At 35.2% G+C, this 20,745-nt stretch overlaps 1 non-coding gene across 1 annotated transcript; it reads left to right on the top strand.

Moving 5' to 3' along the window:
• The first annotated feature begins 14,096 nt into the window (after positions 1-14,096).
• LOC113753211 lies at positions 14,097-14,203 on the top strand. Its single transcript, XR_003465001.1, has one exon. It is a non-coding gene; the product is annotated as a small nucleolar RNA R71 (small nucleolar RNA).
• The last annotated feature ends 6,542 nt before the right edge of the window (positions 14,204-20,745 follow it).

The raw sequence follows: 20,745 nt of genomic DNA, 5'->3' as shown, positions 1-20,745 counted from the left end.
CATTACCCAATCTTATGATATTTATGAGTTTAATTAACCATTACCTCTAATTTTTAATTACAACCAATTTTTTCTATATTTACTAAAATTTTCCCTTTTTACTAGGAAGAAAATGTTTAAGATACTGCTTTTTTGAAAAATTTTGTACAATATTTTTAGAATATTTTTTGTATTTCATATAAATCATGAGAATATAATAAAAAATTATGAATATTTCACTTCATACAATTTCTACATTACCTTGTTAATTATATCTCTAACAGATACACAATTTTAAAATAAAAATCTATACTATAGAATTAATCAAATATTATGATTAAAGTATTTCATTATGAACACTCATTTATTTCTAAAATGAAAATATATCAAAGCTACATTTAGAGTTACACAAATAACATAGTGGAAACAAATGGCACAAACCTAATACATGTTATGTCCCATAAATCAATCAAAGGCAATTGAGTCAAATTTATACATATTCTATTTAATTACGAAACACTGAATAAGGAATTGACATTTCATTCAAACTTGTATAACAGACACTGCAATGAAAAAATTATTTTCTTAACTATTTTGGATGAAAATTTATACTGCGTGATAATATATTTATATTCTTGACATGTCAATAGGCCTGTCAACGGGCCGGGTCCGGGCCGGAATTCATTATTCCGAACCCGGACCCGGCATACCAAATCGGATCCGGATTCGATCCGTTTACCCGACGGGTCTTCTACTCTATATTCCGGATCCGGATCCGACAGGTCTATCCGAAAAAAATTATGAAAATTTATAATTTCTAATAAAAATGAGAAAAATATATATTTGTACACTAATTTCTAACTAATACAAAAAAAATCAAATAAGAAAATAAACCAAATTGACTTTACTCATATACATCACCCTAATCAAATTATATTGATAAATGTACATATTTTAAATTATTAATCCAGTTATATTCGGATCCGGGTCTAATACGGGTCGGAATACTATATTCCGTATCCGACCCATTTTTTTGTTTGACAAAATGGATCCGAATCCGGGTCCGGGTAACGGAATTAAATCCCTACCGATACCCGCAATAATTTCACGGATTTGGGTCGGGTCTGGGTCTAGACTCGGACCGTTGACAGGCCTACATGTCAATGTACCAAATGAGGGTTTAGTTATCAAAAGAAAATGAAAACCCCATGAAAACCCCGAAAAGCAAAGCATTAATACATTTACAAACACGCATCAAAATCATCTTAAATCCCAATTTGTTTTTAAGGCAAATGTAACCTTTTCATTGAGTAAGAAATCATTTTACACTATTTGAGGCAAAACCTCAGTAATACATCATACCTATCCACTGTACTTTCGTGCAACCGATAGAACTATCGAGAAACTTCAAAAATACTGTGCCTAAAGACCCACTATATCACTAATTCCTAATTAGTTCTATTTCTTGGAATCCTGACAACATCACATTTCTACTCTGGGATATTTGGAAATGCGGTTACTAACAATGTCATCTCCGCTAACTTCATTGAAAAATACTTCTACTGTTTGTGGTGGGGTTTACAAAATCTATGGTATTTCTTCCGGGAACTCTATTCAAACGTGAGGTTTGCGATGAGCTCACACTTGCATCAGTTAAAGCCTCCCTGTCAATGGAAGTAACATTAATTTCTAATTGTTGTAAATGTTGTTTTAGAAATTTGATGCCCATGTTTTTGTAGAAAGTCAAAAGAAGTACTCTTTCAGAACTAGAAGGCTAGAGGAAGAGTATGGTGGTTTGAAACTTTGAATGCTGTGGCATGGCTTCTAGGGTAGCTATTAGCTTTGCATCTGTAAACATCAACTGTTTTTAAAGCATCCGAATAATTGCTGTAGTACCCTGTAAAACATGAAAACAAATGCCTATCGATATTGACTACTAGCAATAGATATATGTTTTCAGACTCGGACCGGATATCGATTCGGTCAAGCTCAGGGGTCAGGGGTTAATGGGTTCGATCAAGGGTCAAACCGAATGACGTTATAAATACGTCATATATATATATATAGACACACACACATTCATTTTTCCTATAAATCAAATTTATAAATTATAATCAATAACTCAAACATCCAAATCCATATCACAAAAACATATGGCAGCCACTCTGCCACCAAAAATACATTTGATCATATGAATTTGGATCTGATATGATTTGAAGCTCTATCCTCTTTTCAGCAAAGACCATATGATTGGTGATATGAATTTGCATCTGCAGGTTCAAATGTGAATAACCAATGTATTATTAAACAGTCAAATAATTCTTTATTTATCATGTCAATAACATACTGGGTGAGGGAGCCAAAAGTAAAGTATTCAGTACCTGATGGCAGCAGAAAAAAAAAAGTGCAGTTGTTCTTGAGAAAAAGGCCACTCCAACAGCTTATATGTAAGCTTAATAGTATCACAGCCATATCTATCATGATTGAACTGAACTACGTGCACATCCACACAAGCAACTCATGTAAATAGAACAATGCAAATTATTGAGTTCTGGGTAGTTGAATTGTATGTTTTTGGCAATTCCTATATAAACAAATTCCCGTTGTAAGTTATCATCATCTGAAGGAAAGATGAGAAAACAATCAAAATCTTACAGTCCATTCCATTTTTTGAGGAAAGTTGAACATTGAGAGAGTCAGGCCAAATATAGTAATGTTGCAAGGCCAATCACTGACAAGCTTTGTGAATAATCACAAACTAATATAATAACAATAATCTTAAAAAAGTTACCATTAAACACATAAACACATACTAATATAATAACAATAACCTTAAAAAAGAATCAATAAACTTATTCAGCAAAGCTTTACACCTGATAAAGCCAACCAATGGTTAACTAATAACCAAGATAACTTATTACTATCATTCAAGTTGGCAACCAATCCAAAACGTATCAACACAAATGGCACCCTGAAATCGGACAATAAGCTCAAAATTCGAACTCCACAAAAACGTAATCGAATAAAAAAAGTAATTCGAAGGAGCTTAACACAGCTGAGCAACAAAAATATAATCGGAAAAAAAAATTCTATATCTAGAATCGACACCTATTTGAAGCTAAGCAACACAAATGCATTCAATTTCACAAATAATTTGCGATTTGAACATAGGTTTTTGAAATCTACAGTGGAAAAAAAGAAGCCAAAATATAAAACTTGAAAAGCTCTTTAATCGGTTGATTGACCTCCCTACCTTGATGTCCTCTGAAGGGGATGGTGTTCTTAGGCGGCGCCGCTGTGGAGGTTGAAGGAGTAAGCGGCGATTAAGGAGATTAGGGTTTCTCTCTCTTCAATTTTTGTTCTTCTCGTTTATTTTTCTTTTGTTCCTGCTCGTTTTTCTTTTATTTCTAGCTTTTAGAAGTTATTGTTTTACACGGTCAACACAAGAGCCAAGAAGTCAAAGCTTTCCAAATAAAAAAATAGAGGCAGAATTGGAAAAGTTAAAAAATCGGGTTTAATCCGGTTCCCGGGCAAACCCGGTTTTTGACCGGATTTGACCGGGCTTTTAGACATCCGAGTTTTTGACTGACTCGGACCGGATGCCTGGCCGATTCCCGGTCCGACCGGTTCAACCGGCCGGTCCGGTCCGAGTCTGAAAACACAGCAATAGATTTTGGTTTTAGTACAGCTTGATTACTGTTGGACTTGTGTGGGCAAGCCCATTTGTGGGCCAACCTAAAACACAAGCTAACAAGACTTGAGGGTTTTCAAGTGGAAAAATAAGTAGCAGCCGTGAGAAGCTTTCGTTTTTGTGTATGAGAAAAAGATCAGCCTCCACTCTTGCTGTCTCTGGGTGAAGAACGAAGAGAGAGAAATAACCTCAAATTTTTGATTGGAGGGTGATTCGAATTCCAATTGAGACGAAATTTTACATACGCAATCCTCTCATCAAACTCTACTCACCTACTAGTTTAGATTTTTGATTTCCTCTTCGTTTGATAACACCTTTTCAAACCCACTTCTTTGATAGTTGCAAATTTTTAGGGTGATTTTGTAGTAATTTCATTTGGTTGATATTAGTGATATTATTGTCATCCGAATATTTCGGGTAAACCTGTGTATTCCCATTATTATGATAGTGGAGATTTTTTACTAGATTAGGTCTCGTGATTTTTTTCAATTTGGGTTTTCCACGTAAAAAATCTTGGTGTCCTGTGTCTTTTATTTTCCTACATTTTATTATCACTGCGGATATTATTACTTGGTGATTTGATTTATTCCTATTTTAACGAGTACTTGGGGAAAGAGTAATTTATCCTGAACTAACTCTGATATTGTGTGTCTACACCAGTACCCCTTTCCCAACAAGTGCCTGTACCAGTAACTCTGATATTGTTGGACTTGTGTGGGCCAGCCCATTTGTGGGCCAACCTAAAACACAAGCTAACAAGACTTGAGGGTTTTCAAGTGGAAAAGTAATTAGCAGCTGTGAGAAGCTTTTTTTTTATGTGAGTGACGGGTTTTTGCTTTAAGTTCAAGTTTAATTCCGAATTATATCCGTTTTTACTACAAGTATACAGGCCAAAATCGTAATATTGTGTATGTATAGGGTCAATCCCACGAGGAGCAATTAAAACAATTATTAGATACTAATTTACCCTATTATTTAGACTCACAATAAATTTGAGCAAAAATTTCAGATTCTTAACTAGATAAATGCAATTTCACAAAAGGAGTAGAATTCACTAAATATTAAGATCTAGGGATATAGATTCCACATATGACACAAAAGATCTAAAACGAATGAATTTAACACTTATTACTACTCTTGTTTAACCAAGGATTCATTTCCAACAATACCAAAATCACATTCTCATGATAATAATGGGTTAAAACAGATTAGTTTTTCCTAATCTCTTGGTAAATACTAAATCTGTTTTGTGCATACATGAAATGTAGATTTCATCCACTTGAATGTATTTCTATTCTCATGAATATACTACTCAAGCTCTACTTATGTCATTCCATTATTTTTACCATTTCTCAATGAGTAAAAACAACTATAAACCTGCTATTGGTGATCAAACAACAACAAGTAATCCAACATATACAAATAGATAAGTTAATACAAGGTATAACAAGTATAAATCACAATCACTTCATATCACTTGGCCATAAGCTTCATCTACTCCCTAGATAAAGGAAATTAGTTAATCAGGAATGATGAAACACTCATAACTTCATTAATGTAAATCATCATGAATTACAAATACAAAAAGAGTAAAGAAAGTCTTAGCCAAGATATGGTGAAACCTTCCAAAATCTCCTTTGTCTTGAACTTAGATGATTACAAGATGAAACCTCAATTGCCCTTGCAAGTTTCTGGCTAGAGCGAATATATTTGTTAGTAAGAATACTAGCTACCGATGGATCTCCAGACTTCCCTCAATGTCTCTGCATAAAAACTACTCAAAGGCTCCATTTTTCCAAGTCAAATTCCAACCCTTGATTCCCAAATCTCTACTTTGTTATCATAGTCAATAAACAATGTTTTTTACTTGAAAATAAGCCACCTTTCTTGCCCTTTTGTCTTCTGAAGCATGTGCACCAAATTCCCTTGCATCTTATAGCTAGAAAGTGGTATGAACATAAGAGAAATGGCTGAGCAAATTGCCGAATTTCGGCTACAAAACGCGCCTACAGAAAACGCGGCATCAACTCGCGTTTTTTCTACTCACGTTTTCACTCTGGCCTTATTTCAACTACGATTTTCTCCATGCTAAAGGCCGAACTATCTTTTGTACAAAACATAAAAGTTGTAGCCCTTTGAGTTAGCTTTTCAATGCTTCAAGAATCATCTAAATCGGATCTTTGTAGCCTGAGATATGATCGAAATACTATCACCTGGTCAAACCTCTGTTTTAACTTCCGACCACAGAATGCAGCTTCTGTATTTTGAATTTTGTCCATGAAAATGATAGAATTGGATTTCGATATCTTCATAAAAATTGTAGGTCTCTTTCTTAGCTTTAAAATGGTATAAAAATCACCTCAATCCGATAAGTGTAGCTCCAGATATGGTTGAAATACCGAAGAGTGTCAAAACTGACTTGTATTGCATTTCCTCACTTGAACGTTTTTCGCTTCATTCTTCTTGTTACCACTTGAATTCATCACCAATTATCTACTTTTCACCTCAATTGACATCCATTGGTGATTGAATTATCATTCCTGCATAAAAATGAAGTTTTTACCATTAAAATCACTAAAAATACAATATTATCCACTTTTACCAAAAATATATAATTTTACCAAAAACCTCTTTATTTTAATTATAAAACTAAATAATCAACTCTAAATTAACTAATAAAATGCATTTAAAAATACGTAAAATAAACTCTTATCAACTACCCCCACACTTGAATCATTGCTTATCCTCAAACAATATAAAATTTCAACCATCAATGATCCAAAAATTGAAAATAAACATATGTAGTATTTCAACTCCATTTCCTTGAATCAAGGTAAATAACTCTTATGTGATCTTTCCATTAACTTCAAGTACTCATAATATCAAACAAAGAAGAGCCAAGTATACCATAATTTTACCAATTCAACTCAACTTCTTATTTTTATCCAATTTCGCAAGCAAGCAACTCCTATATGGTCAAAAAGTCGCTGCCAATTAGTCTGTGGTGGAGAAGGAGGTGGTGTTGCAGTAGATGGTCCGGCTTCATCGCGACCATGTCTAGCCTTCTGTCTCGGCTCCTGAACAGGGTGTGGAATGTTCCCTGTGCCAATACCAAGCCGGCGGAAAGTAGTGATAGTCATCTCAGCCCGTGGTGGAACAATCTCCCGCCTCATTCCTTCCAACCGAACCTCAAAACGGGGGAAGATTAAAGTCAGTAGACGAGGAAATGATAGTTTGAAGGAAGTTGTCTTACGTCTCGCCATAGACCTAATGTGGCTGATGATGATGTTAGGCAATGAAATTCGAGCATACGGGGAAGTTCGGTTGTGGAACATGTAATCCAAGAAGTAGATATCGCTCTTGCGAACCTCAGTGTGCCCCGTCTTCTTCGGAATGACATTGTGTGCCATTATGTAAATGATAAGACGATGACGAGGTTCGAAGATCTTCGCTAAAATGGTCTCCTTCCTTGTTGAACGAAAAGGTTGGTACTCAAAACCAAACCTAGCCATGGCCAGCGAGGGATCTCACCTCCTATTTGGGAGAACAAACTCTTTTTTCAGATCTACTGGACGTCCGTCATCCGTACACCCCAAAATAGCGGCCAAATCTTGACGTGACAAGGTGATTCGTCTTCCACGTACCCAGGACTCAACTATTTCTCTACTATGGCGCGTCTTACTCTCAATGTTGGCGTAAAACTCGTGCACCAAGTCGGGGTAGTAATGGTCTGGTAGGGTGAGAATCAGAGCCCATCCAAGCTGAGCAAAAGCCTCCGAGATGTTGTACATCATCTCAACTGTTGAATTCACATGCATCTCAAACAGGAACTCCAAGTTAGCACGCTCCTCATGCCATTCTTGATTCCTGCGAGTATTGAACCTAGCACTGTCAAATACCGAAGTCCCCGCTCCACGAGTGCTGCCCTCACTAGGCTGTCGGCTAACTGGTGGCGGAAAAGGTGAACTCTCCTCCTCAGACACTTCCATCTCTTCATTAACATCCTTCTCCTCACTACTAGAGGATGAAAGTACCGCTCTTCTTCTCCTTGGCATGGTACCTAAAAGAAAATGTTGCAATTAACCACATGTATTTTGACACAATTCACAATTTGGCAATGAATATCCTAAAATGATCCAAATAATCTCCAATTTGTCCCTTCAAGTAGTAATTCGTCCAATATCTAACGTAAAGGACCGAACAAGAAGAGCCATAATTTATGCCAAAAATTGCTCAAAATCACTAATTGAAACAAGATATTGAATAATTATAACCCAATCAGTGAAAATAACAACAATTATGATTATAACTATTTAAAATTAACAATAATAATATGTTTTTAGCTATAATCATGTTTAGGCAAAAATTAAACAAATTAACTCACCAAATCAACCAAATTACTCACTATACACAATGCACATGCTCAAACATCATCAATTAACTATTCTTAACCATAATTAAACATTACCAATGGCTCAAAAACATCCTAAATCCATTTTCCAATTTCTTCCAAATATAGCAATTGTGAATTTTTAAAAACAATAATGACCAACAAATTGCTACATTTAAACATATAAACATACTTAAACAATCTTAATAAGCATGAATAAATTCAAAAATAGTCATATACATCATCAAATTTTTGAAATTAAAAGATGTCAGAAAACTCAAGATAAAAAATATGAACTTCTAAAATCAAAAGATTTGATGAAGAAACTTACATCAATCACGTATAAGGATGTTTGGTGATGCTAAAAATGCAAAAAGCCCTATGAAACAACCTCCAATTGACCTCCAATTGAACAAATTGCAGTTGAAGAACCCTAACCTTTAATCCTTCAAAAACTGAATTTGAGGTGTTTTTCTTGGATTTTAATCGGTTAGAAAGGTTGTATGAACCTCAAAAGGTGTTGGTTTGATGTTTTCTAGCAAGATTATGGAACAAAATTGAAGATTTGTGAGTTGGGTAGAAGAGAAGAAAAAACGCGCCTGGAAAATTAAGAAGAAATGAAGCTGGAAATCGCGTTTCTGGAAGCTATATTCGGTCACAGAAAACGCGATTGAAAACGCGCCTTCAACTCGCGTTTTTTAAGTCGCGTTTCCTGCACAAATCTTGTAGGAACAAAAATGTGACTGTGTTGGAAAACACGACTTTGAGTTGCGTTTTTAAAGTCGCGTTTTTCAATTTTGATCCAGGCTTGAAAACGCGATTTATCTGAGAAACGCGACTCTATGTCGCGTTTTGAAGCGCGTTTTCTTCGTTGTGGTTGCAGAATTGAAAACGCGTTTTGAGGAAAACGCGACAAGGAAGCGCGTTTTCATGCTAGGCGCGTTTTCTTCTGCAATTTTTTTGCAGAAAATGAACTTTGAAAAATTACCATTGGTACCCCAATCACTCAAAACGCATCATAAATCATTTATTTGTAAAATTTATCGATGTGCACACATGTAAAACATTAGAAACATGCATTTTACCCCTTTTTAACGGATCAAATAACCTTGTAACGCAAATCGAGGGGTTGAGTTGCTTGATCAAAGTTCATCTTTTTTACCTCAAATGGTCATTTTTGCTTCCAATTGCCAACCCTATAGCACAAAAACAACAAATTAACTAAAACACTCATTCAAACCACAAAATCACACCAAATTAACACAGCTAACATCAACATTGGGTTGCCTCCCAAATAGCGCTTTTGTTTATAGTCGTTGGCTTGACTTACTTGTTAGAATTTTTTAAATTGAAGAAGAGTCACCCAAAAGATATATAAGTCCTTTGGGAACGATTTCACCTGCCAAGTAGGGTTTTAATCGTTGTCCATTGACCTTGAACCGGTCATTTCTTGAATTTGCCACTTCAACAGCTCCATAAGGAAATACTTGAGCAACTTCAAATGGTCCCGACCACTTTGACTTCAATTTTCCTGGAAATAACCTCAGGCGTGAATTGAATAAAAGTACTTTTTACCCTACCTGAAATTGTTTAGGAATAATACGCTTGTCATGCCAATATTTGATCTTTTCTTTATAAATTTTGGCATTTTCATATGCATGTAGTCGGTGTTACTCCAATTCACTCAGTTCAAGTAATCTCCTTCCACCTGCAAGATTAAAATCCATATTAATTGCTTTAATAGCCCAATAAGCTTTATGTTCAATCTCTACAGGTAAGTGACAAGTTTTTCCATAGACTAAACGATACGGTGACATCCCTAAGGGAGTCTTAAATGCCGTTCGGTAAGCTCATAGTGTGTCATCTAACTTTGTAACCCAATCCTTGCGTGATTTATTCACAGTTTTCTCCAAAATGAGCTTTATCTCACGATTAGCTAGCTCCGCTTGTCCGTTGGCTTGAAGATGGTACGGGAGTGATGTCTTGTGCCTACAGCCATATTTGAACAATAAAGAATCCAATTGTTTGTTACAAAAATATTTTCCTTCATCACTTATTATGGCCTTAGGTATACCAAACCTACAAAAAATGTTCTTTTTAAGGAACCGGAGTATAACCTTAGAGTCATTAGTAGGTGAAGCGATTGCTTCTGCCCATTTAGAAACATAATCTACTGCTACTAAGATGTACTTATTATTAAAAGAACTTGGAAATGGTCCCATAAAATCTACCCCATATATCAAATAACTCAACTTCTAAGAAGGTAGTTAGGGGCATTTCATTCTTTCGAGATAAATTTCCAGTTTTTTGGCATGCATCACAACTTTTAACATAATTTCGAACATCTCGGTACATAGTTGGCCAATAAAACCCTGATTGTCATACCTTTGCCACAGTTTTTGAAGTGCTAAAATGACCACCTGTTTCAAGGTTATGACAATGATATAAAATATTATGTACCTCATTTTCGGGAATACATCTACGTACCATACCATCGGCATAGTGTTTATACAGCAATGGTTCCTCCCAAAAGTAACTTTTGATATCATGTAAAGAATTTCTTCTTTTGATGGTAATTAAATCCCTTTGGAATCTCTCTACTTACCAAAAAATTAGCAATATCTGCATACCATGGAGAATTGATAATTGCTAGGACAAACTCATCCGAAAAATTCTCTTGAATAGGAACTTGATTCTTGACTGGAATATATTCTAAGCGTGATAGATGATCCGCTACTAGATTCTCCGTTCCCTTTTTGTCTTTTATCTCCACATCAAATTCCTGCAATAAAAGAATCCACCGAATTAATCTAGATTTTGCATCTTTTTTATGTAACAAATATTTAAGAGCCGCATAGTCCGTATATATAATAACTTTAGATCCTACTAAATAAGATATAAATTTATCCAAAGCAAATATCACTGCCAATAGCTCTTTTTTCTGTAGTTGCATAATTGAGTTGTGCCTCATTTAGCAACTTGCTAGCATAGTAAATGACGTGCAACCGTCCTTCTTTCTTTTGTCCCAAAACTGCTCCAACCGCATAATCACTTGCATCACACATCAATTCAAATGGTAGTGACCAATCGGGCGAAGTTATAATTGGGGCCGAAATCAATTCCTTCTTCAACCTTTCAAATGCAACCAAACAATTGTCATCAAATTGAAAAGGGGTATTTTTACATAATAAATCACATAATGGCTTTACTATTTTAGAAAACATCTATAAAAGCCAGCATGTCCCAAAAAACTCCTTATCCCCTTGACATTGCTCGGGGGTGGCAATTTTTCGATTACTTCTATTTTGGCTTGATCCACCTCAATTCCCTTGGAGGAAATCTTGTGTCCTAAGACAATTTCTTCTTTTAGCATAAAATGGCATTTCTTCCAATTCAGTACAAGATTTGTTTCCTTGCATCTCTGCAAAATCAATTTGAAATTATGAAGGTAAAGGTCAAAAGATGAACCATACACAGAAAAATCATCCATAAATATCTCTATAATTTTCTCAATATAATCTGAAAATATAGCCACCATGCAACGTTGAAAAGTCGCAGGTGCATTGTATAAATCAAATGGCATCCTTCTAAAGGTAAAAGTGCCATAAGGACATGTAAATGTGGTCTTCTCTTGATCCTCTGGAGCTATAGCTATTTGATTATATCCTGAAAAATCATCAAGAAAACAGTAAAATTCATATCCAGTTATTCGCTCCAATAATTGATCAAGAAATGGTAGGAAAAAATGATATTTTCTTGTTACCGTATTTAACTTACGATAATCAATACACACTCTCCACCCTACTACAAGTCTAGATGGAATCAATTCATCATTTTTACCCACGATTGTAGTTATTCCACCTTTCTTTCATACCACATGAATTGGACTAATCCAAACACTATCGGAGATAGGAAAGACTATACCTGTGTCGAGCCACTTGTGAATTTCATTTCTTACTACCTCTTTTATATTTGGATTGAGTCTTCTTTGTGTTTCAACTATTGGTTTGCAATTTTCCTCCAATAAAATACGGTGCATGCATATAAAAGGACTGATACCTTTAATGTTTGCAATTGTCCATCTAATTGCCATCTTATGTTTTCGTAAAACCCTTAGCAACTTTGTACACTGCTCATCATCCAGGTTAGCACTAACAATTACAGGTAAAGTACTATTTTCTCCAAGAAATTCATACCTTAGATGAGTTGGAAGTGGTTTGAACTCTAATTTTGGAGGTTCGACTTCCGACGGCTGTAAAAATTCTTTTCCTTGGCCAAGATTCTCGTATATATTACCCCGTTTATAGGGTGCTTGAAAATCCAAATACTTGGCCAATTCTTCAATTTCTTCATAATCTCCGTCTTGCATACCTAAACTCATTAAACAATACTCAAGAGGATCGAAGTCAAAATTGACTTGGCTCATCTCTTGAGTTAGTTTTTCAATTGTGCCGATAGAATATGCATGATCGGTAAAAGAAGGGTATTTTTCCATTTCATGCAAATTAAACTCTACCTCTTTTTCACCTACTTGAAACTTAAGTTTGTCATTTTTAACATTAATAATAGTACCTGCAGTAGTTAAAAATGGTCTACCAAGAATAATTGGCATAGATACATCTTCTTCCATATCTAACACCACAAAATCAATTGGGATGATAAATTTTTGAACTTTTATCAATACATTCTCCAACACTCCCAATGGATATCTAATAGACCTGTCCGCTAGTTGCAAGGTAATATTAGTGCGTTTAAACTCATACAAACCCAATTGTCTAGCCACCGTTAAAGGTATTAATGATACACTAGCACCAAGATCACACAATGCTTTAGAAAAGTCAATTTACTTATGGTGCAAGGTATAGAAAAACTCCCTGGATCCTTCAATTTCGGTGGTAGCTTATTTTGTATAATTGCACTACACTCCTCAGTTAAGGCTATTGTTTCGCAGTCTTCCAACTTTCTCTTTCTAGTCATGATTTTCTTGAGAAATTTTGCATAAGACGGAATTTGCAAAATAGTATCGGCAAAAGGAATATTAATATGCAATTGTTTGAAAATTTTAACAAATTTTTCAAAATCTTATCAAACTTATTTTGCTTTAATCTTTGTGAAAATGGAACCGCAAGAGGTATTGGGATGGTAGCGGAAGATAATGGTTAATTTTCTCTTGGTTTCTCCCGGCTATTTTCTTCCACTATCGCCTCTTGGTTCTTCTGCTTTTCTTCTTGTTTTTCGTTCTCATTTTTCTCGACTTCCACCACTGGAGGATCTTCTAATTGTTTACCACTACGGAGAGTAATGGCTTTAACATGTTCTTTAGGATTGATCTCAGTTTTGCTAGGTAATTCTCCGTGATTTCGAGTATTCAAGGAACTAGCTATTTGGCCAATTTGAACCTCTACATTCCTGTACATTGTGGTGAGTTGATCCAGTCTCCCTTCTACTCGTTCAAATCTATCCGAGGTAACCTTAGCAAGTTTTTCCACTGCAATCTCCCAACCAGGTTTAGTTTCAGCTTGTGGTTGCCTTGATTGGAACCCCGGTGGATTGGTTGGCCTTGGTTGATTTCCTTGGTCCTTCCATCCAAAGTTTGGATGATTTCTCCACCCCGGATTATAAGTATTCGAGTAGGGATTATTTTGAGCACTTCGATTGTAATTATTGACGAATTGTACCTGCTCAGAATCAACACATTCATTAGTATCATGGTCACCTCCACATATAGAACAACATGCTACATGTGCATTAGATAAATTTGAACCAACTCCACCTTGTCTACTTAGCAATTTCATCACATTATTCATTTGAGCACTCAGCATATTGAGAGTGTCCATTTCTATCATACCTGCGTGACGTCTTGTATTACCTCTCTCATTGGCCCATTGGTAGTTATTTGCGGCCATTTCTTCTATCAAATTCTAAGTTTCTTGGGGTGATTTACCCATTAAAGCTCCACCTGCAGCTGCATCGATCATAGTTTTAGTAGAAAAATCTAAACCATTATAGAAGGTTTATGTGATTAACCACTCTGGCAGTCCATGATGTGGACATTTTCGAAACAAATCTCTAAACCTTTCCCATGCCTCATATAATGATTCACCTTCCAATTAGTTAAAACTAGTGATATCCATTCTTAGCTTAGCAGTCTTACCTGGTGGAAAATACTTATTCAAGAATGCTCTTGATAAATCATCCCATCCGGTGAAAGTATTAGAAGCATGAGAATGTAGCCAAAGTTTGGCCTTATCTCTCAATGAAAATGGGAACAATCTTAGCCTTATAGCATCATCACTAACTCCATTTATTTTAATTGTATCACAAATTTCCAAAAATGTAGCTAGGTGTGAATTAGGATCTTCTACTGCATTACCTCCAAATTGAGATTGTTGAACCATTTGGATAAGTGATGGTTTAATCTTAAAATTGTTAGCATTTACCGTAGGCCTTACTATGCTTGTTTGAGATTCTTGTGTTCCCGATAGAGCAAAATCTCGTAGAACTCGCCTATTTGCTACGTTTTCGTCAATTTTTTCTTCAAATGGAAGCTCTATTAAGATTTCCTCTATTGGTTGCCAAATCTCTTGTTCCTCTTGCTGTGGTGTGTTCCTCCTTTGTCTACGTAGTGTCCTTTCAATTTCTGGATCGAAAAGTGCAACTTCTCGAGACACTCGGTGCATACACTACAAACAGAAATAAGAGATATTATGCAACTTCAATTGTCAAAAATTGATTACAATGTAGGATTAAATATAATCAGCACAACTAATAACAATAAATTTGTCTAAATTAATAAAGATGATTAGGCTCTAATATTGCCGCTCCCCGGCAACGGCGCCAAAAACTTGATGGGATTTTGCTTTAAATTCAAGTTTAATTTCGAATTATACCCATTTTTACTGCAAGTATATAGGCCAAAATCATAATAGTGGGTATGTATCGGGTCGATCTCACGAGAAGCAATTAAAACAATTATTAGATACTAATTTATCCTATTATTTAGACTCACAATAAATTTGAGCAGAAAATTCAGAATTTAATCCAACTACAAAAATTCTTAACTAGATAAATGCAATTTCACAAAAGGAGTAGAAGTCACTAAATATTAAGATCTAGAGACGCAGATTCCACATATGACACAACAGATCTAAAACGAATGAATTTAACACTTGTTACTATTCTTGTTTAACCAAGAATTCATTTCCAACAATACCAAAATCACATTCTCATGATAATAATGGGTTAAAACAGATTAGTTTTTCCTAATCTCTTGGTAAATACTAAATCTGTTTTGTGTATACATGAAATGTAGATTTCATCCACTTGAATGTATTTCTATTCTCATGAATATACTACTCAAGCTCTACTTATGTCATTCCATTATTTTTACCATTTTTCAATGATTAAAAATAACTATAAACCTGCTATTGGTGATCAAACAATAACAAGTAATCCAACATATACAAGTAGATAAGTTAATACAAGGTATAACAAGTATAAATCACAATCACTTCATATCACTTGGTCATAAGCTTCATCTACTCCTTAGATAAATGAAATTAGTTAATCATGAATGATGAAACACTCATAACTTCATTAATGTAAATCTTCATGAATTACAAATACAAAAAGAGTAAAGAAAGTCTTAGCCAAGATATGGTGAAGCCTTCCAAAAATCTCCTTTGTCTTGAACTTAGATGATTACAAGATGAAACCTCAATTGCCCTTGCAAGTTTCTAGCTAGAGAGAATATGTTTGTTAGTAAGAATACTAGCTACCGATGGATCTCCAGACTTCCCTCAATGTCTCTGCATAAAAACTACTCAAAGGCTCCATTTTTCCAAGTCAAATTCCAACCCTTGATTCCCAAATCTCCACTTTGTTATCATAGTTAATAACCAAAGTTTTTGACTTGAAAATAAGCCACATTTCTTACCCTTTTGTCTTCTGAAGCATGTGCACCGAATTCCCTTGTATCTTATAGCTTGAAAGTGGTATGAACACAAGAGAAATGGCTGAGCAAATTGCAGAATTTTGGCTACAAAACGCGCCTACACAAAACGCGGCATCAACTCGCGTTTTCACTCTGGCCTTATTTCAATTGCGATTTTCTCCATGATAAAGGCCGAACTAGCTTTTGTGCAAAATACAAAAGTTGTACCCTTTGAGTTAGCTTTTCAATACTTCAAAAATCATCTAAATCGGATCTTTGTAACCTGAGATATGATCGAAATACTATCACCTAGTCAAACCTCTGTTTTAACTTCCGACCACAGAATGCAGCTTCTGTATTCCAACTTTTTGTCCATGAAAATGGCAGAATTGGATTTCGATGTTTTCATACAAATTGTAGGTCTCTTTCTTAGCTTTAAAATGGTATAAAGATCACCTCAATCCGATAAGTGTAGCTCCAGATATGGTCGAAATACCGAAGAGTGTCAAAACTGACTTGTATTGCATTTCCTTACTTGAACGTTTTTCACTTCATTCTTCTTGTTACTACTTGAATTCATCACCAATTATCTACTTTTCACCTCAATTGACATCCATTGGTGATTGAATCATCATTCTTGCATAAAAATGAAGTTTTTACCATTAAAATCACTAAAAATACAATATTATCTACTTTTACCAAAAATATATAATTTTACCAAAAACTTCTTTATTTTAATTATAAAACTAAATAATCAACTCTAAATTAACTAATAAAATGCATTTAAAAATACGTAAAATAAACTCTTATCAGTGAGAGAAAAAGGTCAGCCACCATTCTTGCAGTCTCTGGGTGAAGAACGAAGAGAGAGAAATAACTTCAAATTCTTGATTGAAGGGTGATTCGAATCCTAATTGAGACAAAATTTTACATACACGATCCTCTCATCAAGTTCTACTCATCTACTAGTTCAGATTTCGGATTTCATCTTCGTTCAGTAACCACCTTTTCAAACCCATTACTTTGACAGTTGTAATTTTTGGAGATGATTTTGTAACAATTTCGTTTGGTTGATATTATTGTCATCCGAATATTTCGGATAGACCTGTGTATTCCCATTATTATGATAGTGGAGATTTTTGACTGGACTAGATCTAGTGATTTTTTCCAATTTGGATTTTCCACGTAAAAAATTTTGGTGTTTTGTGCCTTTTATTTTCCTACATTTTATTATCACTACAGGTATTATTACTTGGTAATTTGATTTATTTTTATTTTAATTAGTATTTGGGGAAAGAGTAATTTATCCTCGGCTAACTCTGATATTTTGTACTTACACCAGCACTCCTTTCCCAACAAAGTGCCTGTACCAGTAACTCTGATATTGTTGGACTTGGGTGGGCTAGCCCATTTGTGGGCCAACCTAAAACACAAGCTAACAAGACTTGAGGATTTTCAAATAGAAAAATAAGTAGCAGCCGTGAGAAGCTTTCTTTTTTGTGTGTGAGAAAAAGGTCAGCCGCCACTCTTGCTATCTTTGGGTGAAGAACGAAGAGAGAGAAACAGGAGAAAGAGAAATGACTTCAAGTTCTTAATTGGAGGGTGATTCGAATCCCGATAAAGACTAAATTTTAAATACGCAATCCTCTTATCAAACTCTACTCATCTACTGGTTCAAATTTCGAATTTTCTCTTCTTTTGGTAATGCCTTTCCATACCCACTTCTTTGGCAGTTGCAATTTTTGGGGGTGATTTTGTAGCAATTTCATTTGGTTGATATTGGTGCTATTATTGTCATCCGAATATTTCAGGTAGACCAATGTATTCTCATTATTGTGATAGTGGAGATTTTTGACTAGATTAGGTCCCGTAATTTTTTTCAATTTGGGTTTTTCACGTAACAAATCTTGGTGTCCTGTGCCTTTTATTTTCCTATATTTGATTATCACTGCCGATATTACTACTTGGTAATTTGGTTTATTCCTATTTTAACTAGTACTTGGGAAAAATGTAATTTATCTTGAGTTAACTCTGATATTGTGTGTCTGCACCAGTACCTTTTTCTCAATAAAGTGCCTGTACAAGTAACTCTGATATTGTTGGACTTCTGTGGGCTAGCCCATTTGTGGGCCAACCTAAAACACAAGCTAACAAGACTTGAGGGTTTTCAAGTCGAAAAATAAGTAGTAGCCGTGAGAAGCTTTCTTTTTTGTGTGTGAGAAAAAGGTCAGCCGCCACTCTTGCTGTCTCTGGGTGAAGAATGAAGAGAGAGAAATAGGTGAGAGAGAAATAATTTCAAATTCTTGATTGGAAGGTGATTCGAATCCCGATTGAAACGAAATTTTACATACACGATCCTCTCATCAAGTTCTACTCATCTACTAGTTGAGATTTCGGATTTTTTCTTCGTTTGATAACACCTTTTCAAACCCAATTCTTTGACAGTTGCAATTTTTGGAGGTGATTTTATAGCAATTTCATTTGATTGATATTTGGGATATTATTGTCATTCGAGTATTTCGAGTACACCTGTGTATTCTCATTATTGTGATAGTTGAGATTTTTTACTGGACTAGGTCCCGTAATTTTTCTCAATTTGGGTTTTACACGTAAAAAACTTTCTCAATATTGTGTGCCTGCACCAGTACCCCTTTCCCAGCAAAGTGGTATCAGAGCAGTCAGGTTGGACTGCTCAGTTGTACTAGTTAAAAATGGATAATTCGGATAGTGGTTGTATGATAAAATTAAATGCAACTAATTATTCGATTTGAAAGTCTAGAATGAAAGACTATTTGTATTGTAGAGACTTGTTTGAACCTATAGGTTTGTTATGCATAGAAAATTGTTGGTAATATTAGAAAATGGATTGGTCAGAATATTTTCAGCAATTTGCTAATGACACCAGAGCTGATGTATTATGAAAAAGACTTGAGATCATGTATGAACGGAAGATCGGTTTGAACAAGGTTAGTTGTCTGAAGCAGATTACTCATATGAGATATAAAGATAGGGAAGATATGGCTGAACACTTGAGTAATTTTCAAGAATTAATAAACCAAGCAACTACGTTAAATTTGAATTTGGATGACAAAGTACAGGTTCTATTATTGTTCAGTTCACTACCGAACAGCTGGGAAACCATAGTGGTCTCCATCAGCAATTCGGATCCTAATGGTGTGTTGACCATGGTTATTGCAAAAGAAGTCATGATAAATGAAGAGTTCATGAGAAAGGAGCAAGGAATTGATAAACTAGGCAACTACGTTAAATTTGAATTTGGATGATGAAGTATAGGCTCTATTATTGTTCAGTTCACTACTAGATAGTTGAAAAATCATGGTGGTTTCCGTCAGCAATTCAGCTCCCAATGCTGCATTGACCATAGCTATTGCAAAAAGAGATCGTGATTAATGAAGAGTTCATGAGGAAGGAACAAGGAATTATCTATGAGTTCCAGACCCTGGTGACAGAAAAGAAAGAAAGAAGAGGGAGAAGCAAAAGTAAAGGACCCCACAATAGGAATGACAAATCCAGAGGCAGGTATGAATTGCAAAAAATATTGCATGCTATTATTGTAAAAAAATGTGCATTATATGAAGGAATGCAAAATTTTAAAACGGGAACAAGCTGAGAAAAAAGATAAGGCAAAAGAAAAAGGTGATGAAGAGACTACAGCAGCTGTGGCAGCTCATGATAATATGTTTGTATTCTGTGATGATGGTCAGGTGAATATTATCTGTTATGATAGTGATTGGGTAATTGATTTGGGTGCATCCTACCATATTACTCCACATAGGCATTTCTTCTCAACATACATCGAAGGAGACTTTGGCTATGTTAGGATGGAAAATGAGGTCTCATGCAAAGTTGTTGGCATGGGAGACATATATTTGGACACAGATATCAGGTGCCAACTAATCTTGAGAAATGTTCAACTTGTTCCTGATATTCGCCTTAATCTTATTTCTACGGAAAAACTTGACGATGAGGGGTACCATAACTTGCAAGGTGGATGGAAATGGAAACTCAGCAAAGGAAATCTCATTGTTGTCAGAGGAAAGAAGCATAATACCCTCTACGTGATGCAAGTCAAGTTGAGGAAGGGAGAAGTGAATGCAGTTCGTGATTTCTCAATTGACCTTTGGCATAGGCGACTTGGGCACATAGATGAAAAGAGGATTCAGACACTTGTTCACAAGCAGCTCCTACCTGAAATTAGAGGTAATGCACTTAAACCTTGTGTTGACTGCATTTATGGAAAACAATACAAAGTTTTTTCCCATCTAGAAAATTGAATCCGTTAGAGTTGGTGCACACTCATGTTTGCTATATGAAAAATAAGTCTCTTGGTGGTGCTGTTTATTTTGTAATTTTTATTGACGACTTTGCTAGTAAGGTTTGGTGTTTTGTTTTGAAATCCAAAGATTAGATTTTGGATGTGTTTAAAGATTTTCATAACAAAATTGAAAGAGAAACTGGCAAGCAGTTAATGTGTGTACGTGCTGATAATGGTGGTGAGTACAGATGACCATTTGAAATCTATTGCAAGTCCCGTGGGATCATATTGGAGAAGACTGTGCCAAAAACTCTTCAAGAAAATGGAATAGCAGAGAGGATAAATAGATCCATCACTGAGCGGGTCAGATGTATGCTCTCTAATGCTAAGTTGTCAAAATCCTTTTAGGGTGAGGCAATAAGGACTACAGTCGATTTGATTAATCTTTCTCCATCAGTTTCTTAGATGGTGACATC

The sequence above is a fragment of the Coffea eugenioides genome, chromosome 1, assembly GCF_003713205.1.
Source record: "Coffea eugenioides isolate CCC68of chromosome 1, Ceug_1.0, whole genome shotgun sequence".
Lineage (NCBI taxonomy): Eukaryota > Viridiplantae > Streptophyta > Magnoliopsida > Gentianales > Rubiaceae > Coffea > Coffea eugenioides.
The sequence above is the reverse complement of the archived record's forward strand: the minus strand, read 5'-3'. Positions and strand labels throughout refer to the sequence as shown.